Source organism: Arachis hypogaea, chromosome 16, assembly GCF_003086295.3.
Source record: "Arachis hypogaea cultivar Tifrunner chromosome 16, arahy.Tifrunner.gnm2.J5K5, whole genome shotgun sequence".
Classification (NCBI taxonomy): Eukaryota; Viridiplantae; Streptophyta; class Magnoliopsida; order Fabales; family Fabaceae; genus Arachis; species Arachis hypogaea.
In genome coordinates this window covers 123,818,991-123,834,651 of record NC_092051.1, presented here as the reverse complement: position 1 = coordinate 123,834,651, position 15,661 = coordinate 123,818,991, and the positions used below count along the sequence as shown (strand labels likewise).

At 32.8% G+C, this 15,661-nt stretch overlaps 1 long non-coding RNA gene across 1 annotated transcript; it reads right to left on the bottom strand.

Annotated features, from left to right (window-relative positions):
• Nucleotides 1-6,506: 6,506 nt before the first annotated feature.
• LOC140179844 (uncharacterized) lies at nt 6,507-6,914 on the bottom strand. The gene is made up of 3 exons (XR_011873671.1): nt 6,823-6,914; nt 6,688-6,738; nt 6,507-6,614 (listed from the first exon to the last, which is right to left on the bottom strand). It is a non-coding gene; the product is annotated as an uncharacterized lncRNA (long non-coding RNA).
• Nucleotides 6,915-15,661: the final 8,747 nt, after the last annotated feature.

Here is a 15,661-nt window from a genome sequence, read left to right as displayed (position 1 = left end):
ATGCATATTGATATGGGCCAAGGAAATTAAAAGATGAGATAATTACCCATTCAATTTGTAGTTTGGATGGTGATTTAGTAAGGAAGATATCCAATGGTCTTGACATTGTAGGCTCCACTTCCTTTGGCTCTTCCTTGATGACTTCCATCTTTTGACAACTTTCTTCAATTTCCTCTTGTTTACTAACTTCTTCCAACTCTTTCTCATTGATCAAAATATATGTTGGAGGGTGTATACATTCCTCCTCAACATTGGTTTCACGTCCGATGGAAGAAGCTTCAACAAGATTCTTATTGTCACTTGGTGTAGAGTTGTCTTCAATGATGGAACTTCCCTCTTGTTCAACCTCCCCTAATCCTTCAACTATTCCTTCATCTTCAAGGGTCTCTACTACCTCCACCTCTTGGGACTCTTCTTGCTTCTCTTGAAGTATAGATGCGTGAATCCGATCCATTAAGTCCCTAAGACGATCCCTTCTCTCTTGGTCCATGTCTATCGCATAATTGGCATCATGTTACTCTTGGATTGATGGATACGGATGTTCTTTCATGGAGGGTGGTGGGATGGAGAGATCATTATGTGGTTGAAAAGGAGGTTCATCAAATCTTGGAGGTTGGAAGGTATTTTGGTTGTTGGTAGAAGATAGAGGTATACGAGATATAAGCTCTTGGAGGGCGGAGGTGAAACCGGTGAGTGCGGTTTGGAACTCTTGCTCTTGAGAAATGATACCAAGTGTATCATCTATAGAGGCTTGGTTGGAGGAAAAAGAAGAATTGTGAGGGTAATGATGTTGAAGTGGTGATGGTTCCATGGGTGCTTGTTCATAATGGTTATAAGTGTGTGCATATGGAGGATATGGATTAGGATTGTGTGGAGGTGATTGATGGAAATAGGATGTGAATTAGGAGTATGGTGGTTGGAATGATGGTGTTTGAGGACTATGTTGAGAGTATGGTGCATGGAATGACGGTGTTTGAGTGGGATAATCATGATAAGAACCATCATATCCATTGCAATGATATGCATTGTAGGAAGGATTGCAATCATAGTAGCTTGGTTGAGGAGGTTGCCATGATGATTGCTCATATGGATGTGGCTCCCTTCTCAAGAATTCATCTCTCCCATAATGTGAGCCATCATTCAAATTTCCATAACCTACAACATAGTCATAACCATATCCAAAACCACAAGGATGAGAATTCATATGGAAAGAGGAAATCAAAACAAAAATCTCAAAAAGGTAAAGAAAAAGTAAACTACTAATTACTAACAAGACCTAGAAATAACCAAAAAGCAAGATATTCACAATAGCTAATAACATAACACCATTGCAATTTCCCGGCAACGGCGCCATTTTGATGAAGGGAAATTTTGATGGTATAGAATTTCACAAATGAAATCTCGTTGCAAGTATAGTTCTAAACCAACAAATAATCCTCAATAAAAAATTTGTTTGTCACAAGTACAAACCCCAATAAAAATAACCGAGAGTATTAATCCTGGGTTGTTCTCCCTAGGAATTACAATGAAGTGCTTTATTATTAGCTGTGAAGAAATGTTTTGGGGTTTTTATAATAAGAGACAAGGAATGTAAATAACAAGAGAAATAAGCTAATAACTAAGAAAGCTCTTGGAAAGGAATGAGAATTATAAGTCCTATCCTCATTATCATCATCAATTGTGACAAGAATTATCCATTGCTCCCACTTATTTAACCTCTAACTATGAAGGAAAGTCAAGTGGATACAATCAATTTGAGTCCACAAGTCCTAGTCAAATCATGAGGAAAGACTAGCTTTATTGGCATTCAAGTCAATGAGCAACTTTCAATTGTCAATCAACAAGAGAAATTGATAACTTAAGAGTCTCCAATTACTCAACCAAAGACAAGAGGAGAAAAATCTAGCTCATAACTAAAAGAAATATTTCATCAAACACCTAGTGGGCAATAAAAATAAACATCATCAATTGCAAGAATTAAAGGAAGCTATAACTAATCAAAGCAAGAAATCAACAATAGAAACTAAGGCAAATATAAAAAGACATGGAAATCATAAATTGCATTAAAGGAGAATTGAAATCAACAAAAGAGTGCATGAACTAAAATTAACAAAAATAAAGGAATTAACAAGAGAAGTAAAATACTAGAAGAAGTAAAAGTAAAGGAAAACTAAAATAGAAGGAGAAGGAGAAAGAGATCTAGATCTAAAAAGGAGTAAACTAAGAACCCTAATCTAGAGAGAGGAGAGAGCCTCTCTCTCTAGAAAACTACATCTAAACTATCATGAAAACTAAACTATGACTACTTGGTTCATTCCCCCTTCAATCCTTGGGTTCAATAGCATCAGAAATGAGTTGCCTTAAGTGAGTTACCTTAATAATCACTTTTCTTCTTATTGTTGTTATTATTATTATTTTCTTTCTTGTTTGATCGTACTTTTTTTATTAAAAAAGTTTGTAATGTTGCTCAAGCCCTATCTTAATCTTTTATTAGTTTTTATGAAGTGAGTCTTTTTGTAATTTGGATTATAAAATATATTGTTGTTACTTGATCATCGTTAATAGTGTTCAATGCTTAGTGCCTATGCAATAATCACACATGAATCGTAAGATTAGAGTTAGAATTTACGAGTATTGAAAATTAGTGATGCTATCTATCTTCACATTTTCCCCTCCCATTCATTGTTATATTTTTACTGAGTATCCACTTGCTATGATTTGAGCAGGGCCACCTTAGCTGTGTTAATGCTGTTGCTTGGAATTCCAGAGGCTCATTATTGATATATGGATAAGATGATACACGGGTATGGCAACTTTAATCTTAAAAAAACTGTAATCTATATTAGGAGCTAAGTGGTAGTTCTGATGCAAAAAACTATGAAAGAATACTCAATGTTATTATAAAGCATGTTTCTATACCAAGTGTAGAAACTCTCCCCATGTGAAGCAGCATGTTTCAAATTTCTCAGCTTCCTTCTTTTGTGTGCTTGAAACACTTGCAAAGCTCATAATAGCTACACCATTATTATAATTAATTCACCAACTGAATGAGGAAAAACACTTAATAATCTAACTAGGAATCATTAAGGTTTAATATAGAAATATATTTAACCTACTTTTAAGATTTGAACAGCACCTTTCAAGACAAGACAAAATCTGCACAAACATTAAATCAAAATTGACATTATTCCCAGTTTCTACTCCAAATAAATTATTGTGCAAGCTAGGGGGGGAAAAAACCTTACAGATGGAATCTTGTTTTCTTGTACAAATGCTATTAAAACTTCAGCATAATTTATGATAAACTCCATTGCGTTAGGACCTGTTAGGCATTATAATTCCATGTTATATGTAAGAGAAACTAATCAACTATGTTACACAAAGTGTGTTAAGTAAAAGAAGCTCTAAATTGATACATATTCTATAATTCTAAGGAAAGAAAAATTATACTCAGGGTATCATATAATGGAACATGTTACTGCATGGGTATTGCAAGCCTACAAAACAGGGTGAAAATAAAATTGGATCAAGTTATATATCTTGCTTGCGTGCGCTCTCTCCTTTTTTATTTAACTGCCGCTTCATTCTATTGGTTTCTTTTATGTGGCTTTGTTTTGTAGTATTCCCTTCCCACGCCCCATGGTGTTGTATTGCTTTTATGACGGAATATTTTTAATTTTCTATTTTTCTTCAGTTCCTTTTTTCAATTAAAAAAATACGACATTGTGGTAGGCACATTGTCTTTTTGGACATGGAGTGCTTGGAATGCATGATTATGATTCATCAATGATTAAACATGCTTTGGATCCCTAAATTTAATGTTGAATTAACTAGCAAGAACATGTTATGGTGATTCGTTTAACTTGCAAGTGGTCTAGATTAATTTCTTCTTAATCTTAAATCTTACTGTTCTTAAGCTGCTGCTTTGATAATTAATTAGATAACACTGGTCTTGTACTCTACCTTTATAAGCACCAGCTTACACTTCACATTCTCTTTGATTGCTGTAGCCACTAGTCATGTACTCTTCCCCCTTCATATATTAGTTCAAATCTAAATCCAAATCTATATCCAATGGAAATCGCTCAGATTTTCTCTTATTTTCTTTTATTTGTGTGTTTGTGTGTTGATTTGGAATGAAAATGAGAACAAGCTTCAGAGAAGAAACTTGCGAATCCAATGAGAGAGATTAAGGTGTAGAAGCTCGTTCTCAACATCTCCATGGGTGAGAGTGGATATCATCTCACTAGAGCCGCTAAGGTTCGACTCGCATTGCTTCTTTTAATTTTTCTTTTTATTTATAATTAAAGCCGTTGTCTGTTTTTTTGCCGGTGCTAGAGCAACTTAGTGGCCAAACCCCGTGTTTTCCAAAGGTTAGTTATTATAATGATTAATGAATAGTTGAATAATTCTGGTCGTAATGAATTTGTGTGACTCTCAGGTTCTATTGATTAGGGTTGTTTACAAAGTAATTTGCGTCATATTATGTATGTTGCAAGTGAAATGAATGTGGAAAAGGTTCTAACTTCAAACCTTAGTGTTGGTATTGAGTCTAAATTTTTATGGTTTCTATCCAGGGTTCTGTTTTTTTCCAGCTTATCTTACATTTTCAGGGACTGTCCAGCAAATAGAAGCCATATGATTGGGAATTGCTTTGGTGCTTCAAATTGGTTTAGAGGGAGTAATGATAGTGATACTACTGAGAAACCCCAACAAGGTAATAGAACAAGTTTAGTGGATTTGAATTTCTATCATTGATCAATTGTTTTGTGTTAGTATTGGGAGGTTGTTAACTTTGTCATATCATCCCCCTAAAATTTATGTATTTTCATGTTCAAATGCCATATTTATTTTCCTCCAAAGGGCTAACTTTTACATTTGTAAGAATTTTGCAACATATTTTTGATAACCCATTTTTCTCAAATCCTAGTAGCCAGAACCTGGAGACAATATTATGTAAAAATTCTTGCAGGTTTTTATGGGAATTGGAGTTTGGATGGAGGATATAATGCCGCTAAAAGTTAATTTTCATGCTATCAAAATTAAGATATCATATGTTAAATGACTGTTTGTATTTCAGCTTCTATGAATATCTACCCAAGGCCTGGATTCTAGGAAACAAGAATGAATCAGTGAAATATTATAGGTATTGAACTTGAAAATTCAATTTTCTTTTGAAAGTTGAGGCATAATATTACAGTTTTGATTTAGTTGTATTTATACTGCACTTATTTTGTTTGATGTTATGTTTTATTTGGATTGAGGTTTGAGTTAAGTTGCAAGGTTGTGTTTCAATGTGATTTTTATAGGTTCAGTAATGAAATCTTTGAGTAGTGTAGGTCTTGATTTAAAATTGGTTGACTTGAATTATTTTGTCTTGATAACTGTGCTTACAAAGTGGCCTCTTAAGCTTCACTCCTAGGATTGCACTAGAGAGAATCTTATCATACCAATTTCAGTTCAAGACCCTGAGCTTGAACACTATATTTTATTGACTATATACTCTTGCTTTGTTTAGGTTTATAAGAACATATGGAGCAACTTTCTATATCAATCAATCTCTCTTAAAACCATCGACTTTGTCAATTAAAGAATTTGATTCCGCTGCAAAGAAGCAAATAATTAATGGTAAGATAACAAAAAGTATAATTGTTTCTGTGTTCATGTTATTTATTATTTGAATCTTATATAAAGCCTTCTACTTATTCCTTGTCTTTGTCTAATTATACTTGTCTTTTTTTAACACATTACTGCGTATAGAATAAATAAATTGATTGCTGCTATTATAATGCTCTTGGATTTGATCTGAACTCTCCATTTCCCACAAATTTGGTTGACATGACAGAAGAGGTATGCTCTTAGTCTTGCTTGCTGCTGATGTCTTCTATAATACATGAAATAACTCCTCACATAACTTTTCCATATTCTAGAGGATAAAAACCAAGGTTCTAAAAACCGAACCGGTCATCGAACCGCTCTAGCTACTGGTTCACCGGTTTACAGGTTTAACCGGTTCAACCGTGGTTGAATCGGAAAAATTATTTTATAATAAAATAATAAATAAAATATAAATACACACACCAAAACTATATGATCTTATCAATTTACAAACTCAAAAGTTTTTTTAAAACACTCTTAAAATATATGTTTTCAAGCACTTTTGTCATCATCATCTTCAGCTTTACACTCATCACTCAATTAAAAAAATCTACAACCCTAATCCTCTATGATTTCTTTTGGAAAAAATAAAATCTCATTCAAGAAGGAAACCATAGCTGTAAGTAATTGAGAATATTTGTGAGACTCAGCACCAAGACATAGAACAATTATACATATGGAGAAGTACCAACAATCCAATTCTCAATTTCATGAATCACCATAAACTCTAAAATCAATAAATCTATCAACAAAAATTCAAAAATAGCATACTCATAAATTTAAAAACAACAGCAGCAGGGTTTAGAAAAAACATTTAATCACTAACAATACAGAACCTTGTGTATTATTAGTTGATATGATGCAGGGTGCTTTTCTGGATTTTTATTCTCTCCCTCAGAAAATGACAATTTTCCATACAAAATTGCTCCTAACAATACAGAACCTTGTGTAGAATTCTGCACAAATATTACAAATAGGATTATATATTATCACTGGCAATATCCAAAAGGTTAACAAAGGAGAATATACCTTGGGAAGCTTATCTTTCGGTGGTGGACCAGATAAAATCCTTCTTTTATACTATCAATAAACAAAAGTCAACATGACAACAAAAGAAAACATACAAATGTAGGTAGTTATGAAGGAATAGAAACCCATTCATACCCTGGAAATAAGAATGACGATTTAAAGGAGCCGTTTCTAATCACTGGGCCATCAGGTTGAGAGAAAAAGGATAGCGAAATGATTTTCTGGAAACAGAGACAAGAAAAAATAAATCTATCAACAATTAATCATGCTTCACCCTTCAAGCAATCAGCTTCAACAATTAATCATGCTTTAAGCAATCAAAAACAAGGTTTAGAACAAACAATTAATCACTCTTGTTATGAAGAACATTTCAAACAGTGTCTGAAAAATATTCTAATAACCAGCAATTAGTTTCAACAATTATTCATGCTTCAAGGCTCAAGCAATCAACAACAAAATTTAGAACCAACAAGTAATCATTTTTGATGTGAAGAACATTACAAACAGTTTCTGAAAAATATTCTAATAACTAGCAATCAGCTTCAACAATTAAATGAATTAATCATGCTTCAACAATTATTATTACAATCAACAGAGTGTAATCCTAGGGTTAGAAGCTAGAAACCTGGAAAAATGCAGAGCTGGCGGGGACAGTGGGGCGACGGAAAATGTCGAACAGAGCTGACGCCTGCAGGAGGACACTGTGCGACGGAAACTGGAGCTGGCGGTGGTTGTGATTTTCGAAGGCTGACTTCGCGATGGTTCGTGGCTACGCGAACAAAGCTGGCTAACGTTGGCTCAACGGATGTTGCGACGATGGCGGTGGCTGGACGGAAGTGGCGGTGGCTCAACGGAGAGTGAGAATGGAGACTGGAAACATGAGAGGTGAGAGTGGAGGCTAGAGAGAGGAGAGGGGTGAGGTCTGTGTGCCTCTGTGAGTCTGTGACTACTGACTAGGGTTCCTTTAGCCCTTCAGCATGCAAAACGCGGCGTTTGGGGGCAAATTTAAAAAACCGGCCAGGTCACGGTTTGGTTCGACCGACCGGTTCCCGGCCGATTTGGCGGACCAACTTTGGTTTTCAAATCTTGCGGTTTTGTCATCTGTTCGAACCGTATTTGCTAATGGTTCCCGGTTTGACCGGTCCGACTAGTCGATTCGAACCGATTTTTAGAACATTGATAAAAACCACTACTGTCTTGCTTTTCCAAATCCAAGCTGTTGATTTTGCTACAAATGTGAGGAGGCACAATCTTTGAAATGCACAACATGCTGCAACCTCTTTGGCGATGAACAAGTAGGTACCTGAGTCAGTTGTCCCTTGTGTCTTTTTTCTAATTTGTCCTGCTAATTACTTGAACATTTGATTTGGAAATCTAATTGATACTTTAAGCTAAATCTTTATTACAGTATTATTATTGAAGTTTTTGACCTTTTTTATTTTCAGAAAAAAGATGACGAAGAGGTTTGCAATTCTTGATAATGCTAAAATGGATGTTTCCTATGTCTAGCGTTCCCTCAACTGATCAAATGGCATATTTGCTAGCAAAACCTATCAAATTGTCTTTGTAAAGTTTTAGTCTAAACACTGTCTGAGGGGAGATGTTAGGAAAAAGAGTTTGTTTGTTACCTCCATTCTTTATTATATAGTGTGAGATGCATGAATATTCAAAATTATGTTCATTTCAATACTTTTGGTTAATTATTATAAATATATTTTGTTTACAGATAATTTTTGTTATTTAAAGAAATTATTTAGTATAATTATGTATTTATTTTTATTATATTTAACTCATTTAATTAAAAATACAGAATTATATATGTAATCATATTACTAAATATTATGTTGTACAAAATATATATATATACAGAAAATTAAAAAAAATAATGAAGGACCTAAGGCTACACTTATATAGAGTAGCTATGGTATACAATGTGGCTACGCTTTACAGGTGATGCAGTAGCAAGGATAAGTGTAGCCTATTCTGGTAAGCATGGAAGCTGAAAAGCGTAGCCTTTGCTCCTGAACAACATCACTTGAAAAGTGCACTCTATTCTTAAAGGCCAGAAGCATAGCTTTTGATGCAGAAAAGCGTAGCCTTTGAGAATAGGCAACACTAGTATAGGCATCCCCTACAAAAGCATCTCCTAAGCCTAAAAAGCGTAGCTTTTGCCTAAGGCATCATTTTTTTTCATTTTTGGCTACACTTTTCAAGTGTACTTGAATGGGTGTATTTCTTGTAGTGTATATTGCCATAGTTAGTTAATGAAAATATATCCAAGAATCTTAATGACTTTAAGATGTGTGCAGGAATTAATTTGAAAGATGAGATGTTATTTTGGATGTGTTACACATCCACCTAGCTGGCATTTAAAAAAAATTTTAACTGTTATAAACAAGTGCAATTTATGCACAATGAATGAACAATTAATCCTACAATAAACATAGCAAAATAAGTTCGGCTAATTGAATCTCTTACCAACATGAAAAATAAAGAGATGATATCTTAGATTAAAGAGAAAAATATGTCCATTTTAAAAGCTAATTATATTTGAACAGTGCTATATTTTCCTGTCTCCTGTTGGCCCTCGTGCATGCTGCCTCTCCTGCTCTTGTTAGCTCGACAGTGTTTGGACACAATCCAAGGATTTCTGACCTTTTTTCTTTTATTCCTTTGAGGTGTTTAATGTAAAGGAGTATGGGAAACAACCTCCATGGTATTTAGATAACCGTTCCACGGATCAAGCACGATGTCTAGTAGGTACTTCTTTCTCATCCTAGTCAAGTCTTCCTGCATGCATTAATTTCCAATGTCACCAAAGAACAATATCAGAAAAATGTTAGAAATATTGTTCTAATTCGATTTTATGACCTACCGTTGTCCAAACTGGCACGACATAATCATCCATGTCAAGAGTTTTTGGATCTCATGAGTCTATGAACTTAATGACAAAAATCTCGCAGTCATAACTATCAAATAAGAGAAAAATAAATATGCTTTAATATAATTTCGTGTTACTAGAAAATAAATTAATATATCAAAACATACGTGTTTGGTTGAATGAAAACCTCCATATAAAGAAGCTTTCCTATGCCCACTTCCTGAAATTTGTACCATGAAAAAATGAGGTAGGCCAACTCCTCAATGTGCTTGGCCTATATGTAAGAGGACACAACAAAATAATTATTCAGAAGAAAATGGTTATTGATTTCATTTGGACATACGTAAAATTTGTATTGACCGTGTTTATACTTACTTATCGCATATTCATCCACTTTCATCCTATGATCACTAAGAGGGAGTCAAGAACAAAGAACATCAAACTTTTTGGATGAAAAATATACAACTACCAGTAATTATCCAAGCAGATGAGTACAAAGAACTGCATCATAGTTAGGCCATATTTTTCAATACTCTTACAAAGATACAAAAGGATGCACAAAAACTTTATACTTGTTGGATGTAATATTTATGAACATATACCGTATGTCTCTTGGTTGTCTCTACCTTGTTGAACAAACAGATCTCGTTTCTCCAGTACTATGCTAACCCCACATATTCCAGCATGTATTTGTCATTGAATTTTTTAACATTTCATCGGTGTCATAACTTGTCCCTGTACACATTTAGTCCGGATTAGTTTATTACTAAGTGTATCGGTCTAAACATAAGAAAAAAGTAACATTGATCGGTATTTATCGTACCAATATCATTGGATTAACACAATAGAATTCTTCTTGAAACTTCTTTGTTGGGAGCTCACTAAAGATGGCATACATGCACTCTATCACCTTCAGTTTCATAAAAGCATAGAGGGCATAAAAAAAGATAACAAAAGTAGGTCAAAATCTTAAATCCATAACTATTCTTTATTAGATACATTACCCAACCGTCGACCTATTGCCTTCTTTTTAATGTCTTCAGATTCCTTCGTGTTACGTTTAACATATAGCGTTTGCGGTATCACACGATTACTTCATCCAAGGGATTGCATTCGTTTATTACCCATCTGTACACCTTCTCTTTTGTATCTTCATCGAAATCAGGTCGGATGATAACTGAAGCAGGCCTTAGTGGAGTGTTATTAACAGATGGCAAAGGATTCAATGGTCCTAGAACGTTTGGACCATTAAATGGTCCTATAACAAAACATATTTTTTAAATTTTTTAATAACTGTTAAATAGTCCTTATTTAATTTTAATTATAAATTAATCCTTTATATATTATTTAATTATAAAATCTATTTTTTATTTTATAAATTATTATTTTATTATCCATCTATCTGTTTATTAATAATAAAAAATTAAAACAATAACAAATTAGATCTTCTATTAATCGTAATAAATATTTTACAATCTTAATCGATCATAATTTTATCATTGATCCGTTTCATACGTATTGGATTGGAAAAATCGTGTTTGTTAGAAATTCAATCGATTGGATGCACAAATCAATCGATTGAAATTCAGGTTTTTCAAACTTCAAAATTGAATTTTGCAAGGCATGTGGGTTTTCTCTTATTCAATTGATTGGTCATATTACCCAATCAATTTAAGTCTTCAAAGCAATATAGATTTTCACAATCCAATCAATTGGTTGTGTTACCCAATCGATTGAATTGTGCAATGCGTTATATGTTATGTTTCTCTAAATTTTTCTGCTCGTGATTATAAATGATTATTTTATTATTCATCTATCTTATCTTTAAAATTCTATCTTCAATTTTTAAGTTTTTATTTTGATTTAAATACTCTAATCTTATTTTTTTTTTAATATTAAGACTTTAAATTGGTGAATAATCTATCAACAATTACTCAATCCTATAATTAGAATCGTTTATCAATCTGATTGATTATCAATTTTTTCATTGTTTTTGTTCATTGTTTATCCATCTACTTAATATCCAATTTTTCTTTATTGTTTATCCATCTCTTTAATATCCAATATTTGTTCATTATTAATTGATAATCACCGTTGGCAATAGAGATTCAATTTTTTCATTGTAGTGTTTAGAAAACAATCCATTATTTTGATTACAAAATCGAGATTAGTCTCTAATTTTGTAATTCTTTGTTTCGATTCTTTATTCATGCAATTGATTATGTAATGAAAAAAATATTTTTTTATCTTTTAGTAATGGATTTTTTTCTGAAATAAAATAAAAAACCTAAATATGAATTTTTTTATGCAGAGCAAGGCGAACTTCACTTCAAATTCTAAAAAAAATGGCTAACTCAAATTATTAATCTTTACAATAGACAATGGCAACCATTATAGGAGTACACAAGAGTACACATGAATAAGTCTTATTTTTATTAGAAAAATAATGGTTTTTTTTTTTAATTTATAATGAAAAAAATTCTTGTTAAATATGGTTTATTCCCGTGTATCTATGTATTTCTCAAATTGCTTTGATGATTTCAATCGATTGGATAATACGACCAATCGATTGAATAAAAAAACCCCACATGGCGTGGAAAATTCAATCGATTGTGTATCAATTTCAATCGATTGAAGTTTAAGAAACCTAAATTTCAATCGATTGGTTTGTGCATCCAATCGATTGAATTTCTAACAAACACGATTTTTCCAATCCAATATGTATGTAACGGATCAATGATAAAATTACGATCGTTTAAGATTGCAAAATATTTATTACGGTTAATGGAAGATCTAATTTGTGATTGTTTTAGTTTTTTATTATTAATAAACAAGATAGATGAATGATAAAATAATAATTTATAAAATAAAAAATAAATTTTATAATTAAATAATATATAAAAGACTAATTTGTAATTAAAATTAAATAAAGACTATTTAGTAGTTATTAAAGAATTTAAAAAATATGTTTTATTATAGGACCATTTAATGGTCCAAACATTTTGGGACTATCGAATCCGGTGCCTTGACAGATATAGTTTTCAGGGGAAGCTGATTACAATCTTCAGCATCATCTTGGGGTATTCTGTGATCAACCTTACCGCTATCCACATTATTCACACTTTTATAGGGTCCAAATTGTACAACTATATCTAAAGACCTTGATGTCCTACACATCCCAAATAAAAAATGAACAGTCTGTCCAAAAAAATCCCACTACCACAACTTCAATACTAGCGTACATATCTTATAAATAAATTATAATAGCAATAATTACTTTTCACCCGATGTATTGACAACATGGTGTTCTTCGTTGCTCATGAGATTAGGTGCTCCACAATCAGCAACAACCTCCTTTTAGGTCTCATGACTACACACACCAAGTCCTTTAGCTCAATATAATATAATAAGAACGGACTTATTTGAACACATCTAAAATTATATAATGGCACACAAGTAATTGGATGCATACATCCAAAATCATACAAATAAAATTTAAGATTTAAAATTAAGATGACATATATAATTTTAGTATTTGCTGATATTTTTGATTAATTATTTCAACAGTAGCATTTATTCATTTCAAGTTTCATGACTTATTTCAAAAACTAACTTTATTCATTCCAATACTAGTGTATCGTATAGGTAAATTATAACAGCAATAATTAGTAAATGTACTTACTTTTTACCCAATGTATTGGCAATATGATTTTCTTCGTTGCTCATAGGATTAGATGCTACACAATCAACAACATCTTCTTCTTGGAGCTCATGACTACACACACCAAGTCGTTCAATTCAATATAATATAATAAATAATTGCACTCATACAAATCTAGCCACAAAAGGAAGGAATATAAAAATAATTCTAAAATATATTATCATTCAAACTTGCATGTCCTGAAGGTCTTCAGTGTCATTGAACACTCTATCTCGGAAAGAGGCAACATTCATTTTTTTCGAGGATGCTAAGCTTGGATTCTTCCTATGACACCATTCTTTATCGTTAGTGTTAGTCTCGGTAAAAAAATTCTTCTTCATCTGACTTCTCAACAATTTTTTGTTGGCCTTTTTTTGTTCGCTCCTTAGTCCGAGGTCTAACTTGTGCACCCCGTCGCTTATCATTCGTTCTCTTTTGTGGTTCATCGATGTTGCTTTTTTCCTTCTTGAATTTTCTTATCTCATCAATCCTCTGAATTAGACTCTGTTAACACAATTTATTAATTCTTAAGTGTAGGTCCATAATAAAAAAATTAATTACATCTACATATGCATCTATACTGATTTTTGAAATTGTTCTTCCTTTACTACTTCTGTAAGCGCAGTAGCAGTTTATTCCCTAGTCCATGGTTCAATGCCACCAGAATAGCTCCTAAGGTCCCCGTGTTTGTTGGTATGCAAGTAAAGTATCTGCCACAAAAACATATGAGTAAATTAGCACTACCGTTCAAGCGAATCTACATATAACAAGTGATGTGACTCAACTTACCAAGAGAACAAACATACATCCATCAATAGTCTTTATGCCATCTTTCATATATTTTTCTATCCCCTCCTTAACATAATCATAGATATATCTACCCCAAAAAAATCACATCGGATTATGCATGTCTATCATGCTCGGGGTTAATGATATGGTGATGTATTTATTACTAGCAGCAAATAGAAAGGCCTTCGTGACAAACATTATAAAGTAGTGACAAAACTCCTCTTTTTCTAGTTCAGTTGTAACTAAGCATCTAATTATATGGTTCTTAACTTCTTTTTGGGTTCTACCTTCAAAGATGTCTATGAGTTGATGATGCTTTTTCGGATCTAACTTCGGAAAGCTATCACCTGCAGAATGGAAGCACATGAGTGAGAGAAGTATTAACACATCCAAAAAAATCAACTAGCAATAGGCTTACTAGACACCGTAGAAGAAAATATATATGTCTTTTTATATTAATTATATGTTTTAGGTATTATCTTTTGCAGAGACCCACAATGCTTGACTTATCAAACGTGCATTAACCGGAATGTCTCCGATCTCCACCTTCATATGCATTCGATCCTTGTTATATGACTGTGCCAAGGCAATTATCAAATCTTGGTTCATCGATCACTTTGGGATGTGTCTCAGACATCCAAATTTCATGTCCTCAACAACTTGGTATTTGATCGGATCATTGTTTTTCAGATGCTCCATCATATCCGCGATGGTAGTTGGATAGCATAGGGTATCAAGTATTTTCTGAAAAATTGATACACTAGTTAGTTAATGTTATATTGTGTTTGTCACTTGCTAACCCAGAGAATTCATAAAGTGTAAAATAAACTACCTTTTTAGGACTCTCTGATTTTTTCGGTCTTCTAACTTTCTTTTTGATAGTGTTATTATTAGATTCATCAAGTTTGTCAATAAAAGTCTTACTAGTTACTGATTTTCCTTTCTTTGGATGATTTCCTTTCTTTGGACTAGCCCAAGTACACTTTTTTAATTGGTATTGTAATTCCAGATTGCATATTGGATACAAGTCAAAAACTATACTCAACTACACATCCTTAGAAAGGCATCCTGGGCATTTCATCAACAAATCCAAAAGTCATGTCAAGATGACAAAGTTCAGTTCACCTTACAAGGTTAAACATAATGTTTTGATTGACAACACATCCAAAATTGAGGGAACAACATAAACACATCTGGAATGATAATAATACACGCTAATTATTTCATCAACACATCCGAAACTCATATACCTATGATAAGATTACAAATCCAAATTGACAAGGTTGCACATTCAAAATTATACGTTTACACAACCAAAATGACAAGCTTCCACACCAAAAAATTGATAGGCAGCAAAAATTACAAACAAAACAAACAAATCCTCAACACAAGTATGAGAATAGAACAACCAGGCAGCAATAAAACTCGCATAATATTCCCCTGCAGACAACTAAAACTCACATAATTGGTTTTTCACACAATAAGTTCTTCGACTCACTCAAGCTTTTTTCTTTCAATTGCAAACCTCACTAACAAAATTTCTAAGCTAATGAACACTTTCAAGAATAATAATACTCTTATATCTAATTTCTAATACATTAAAA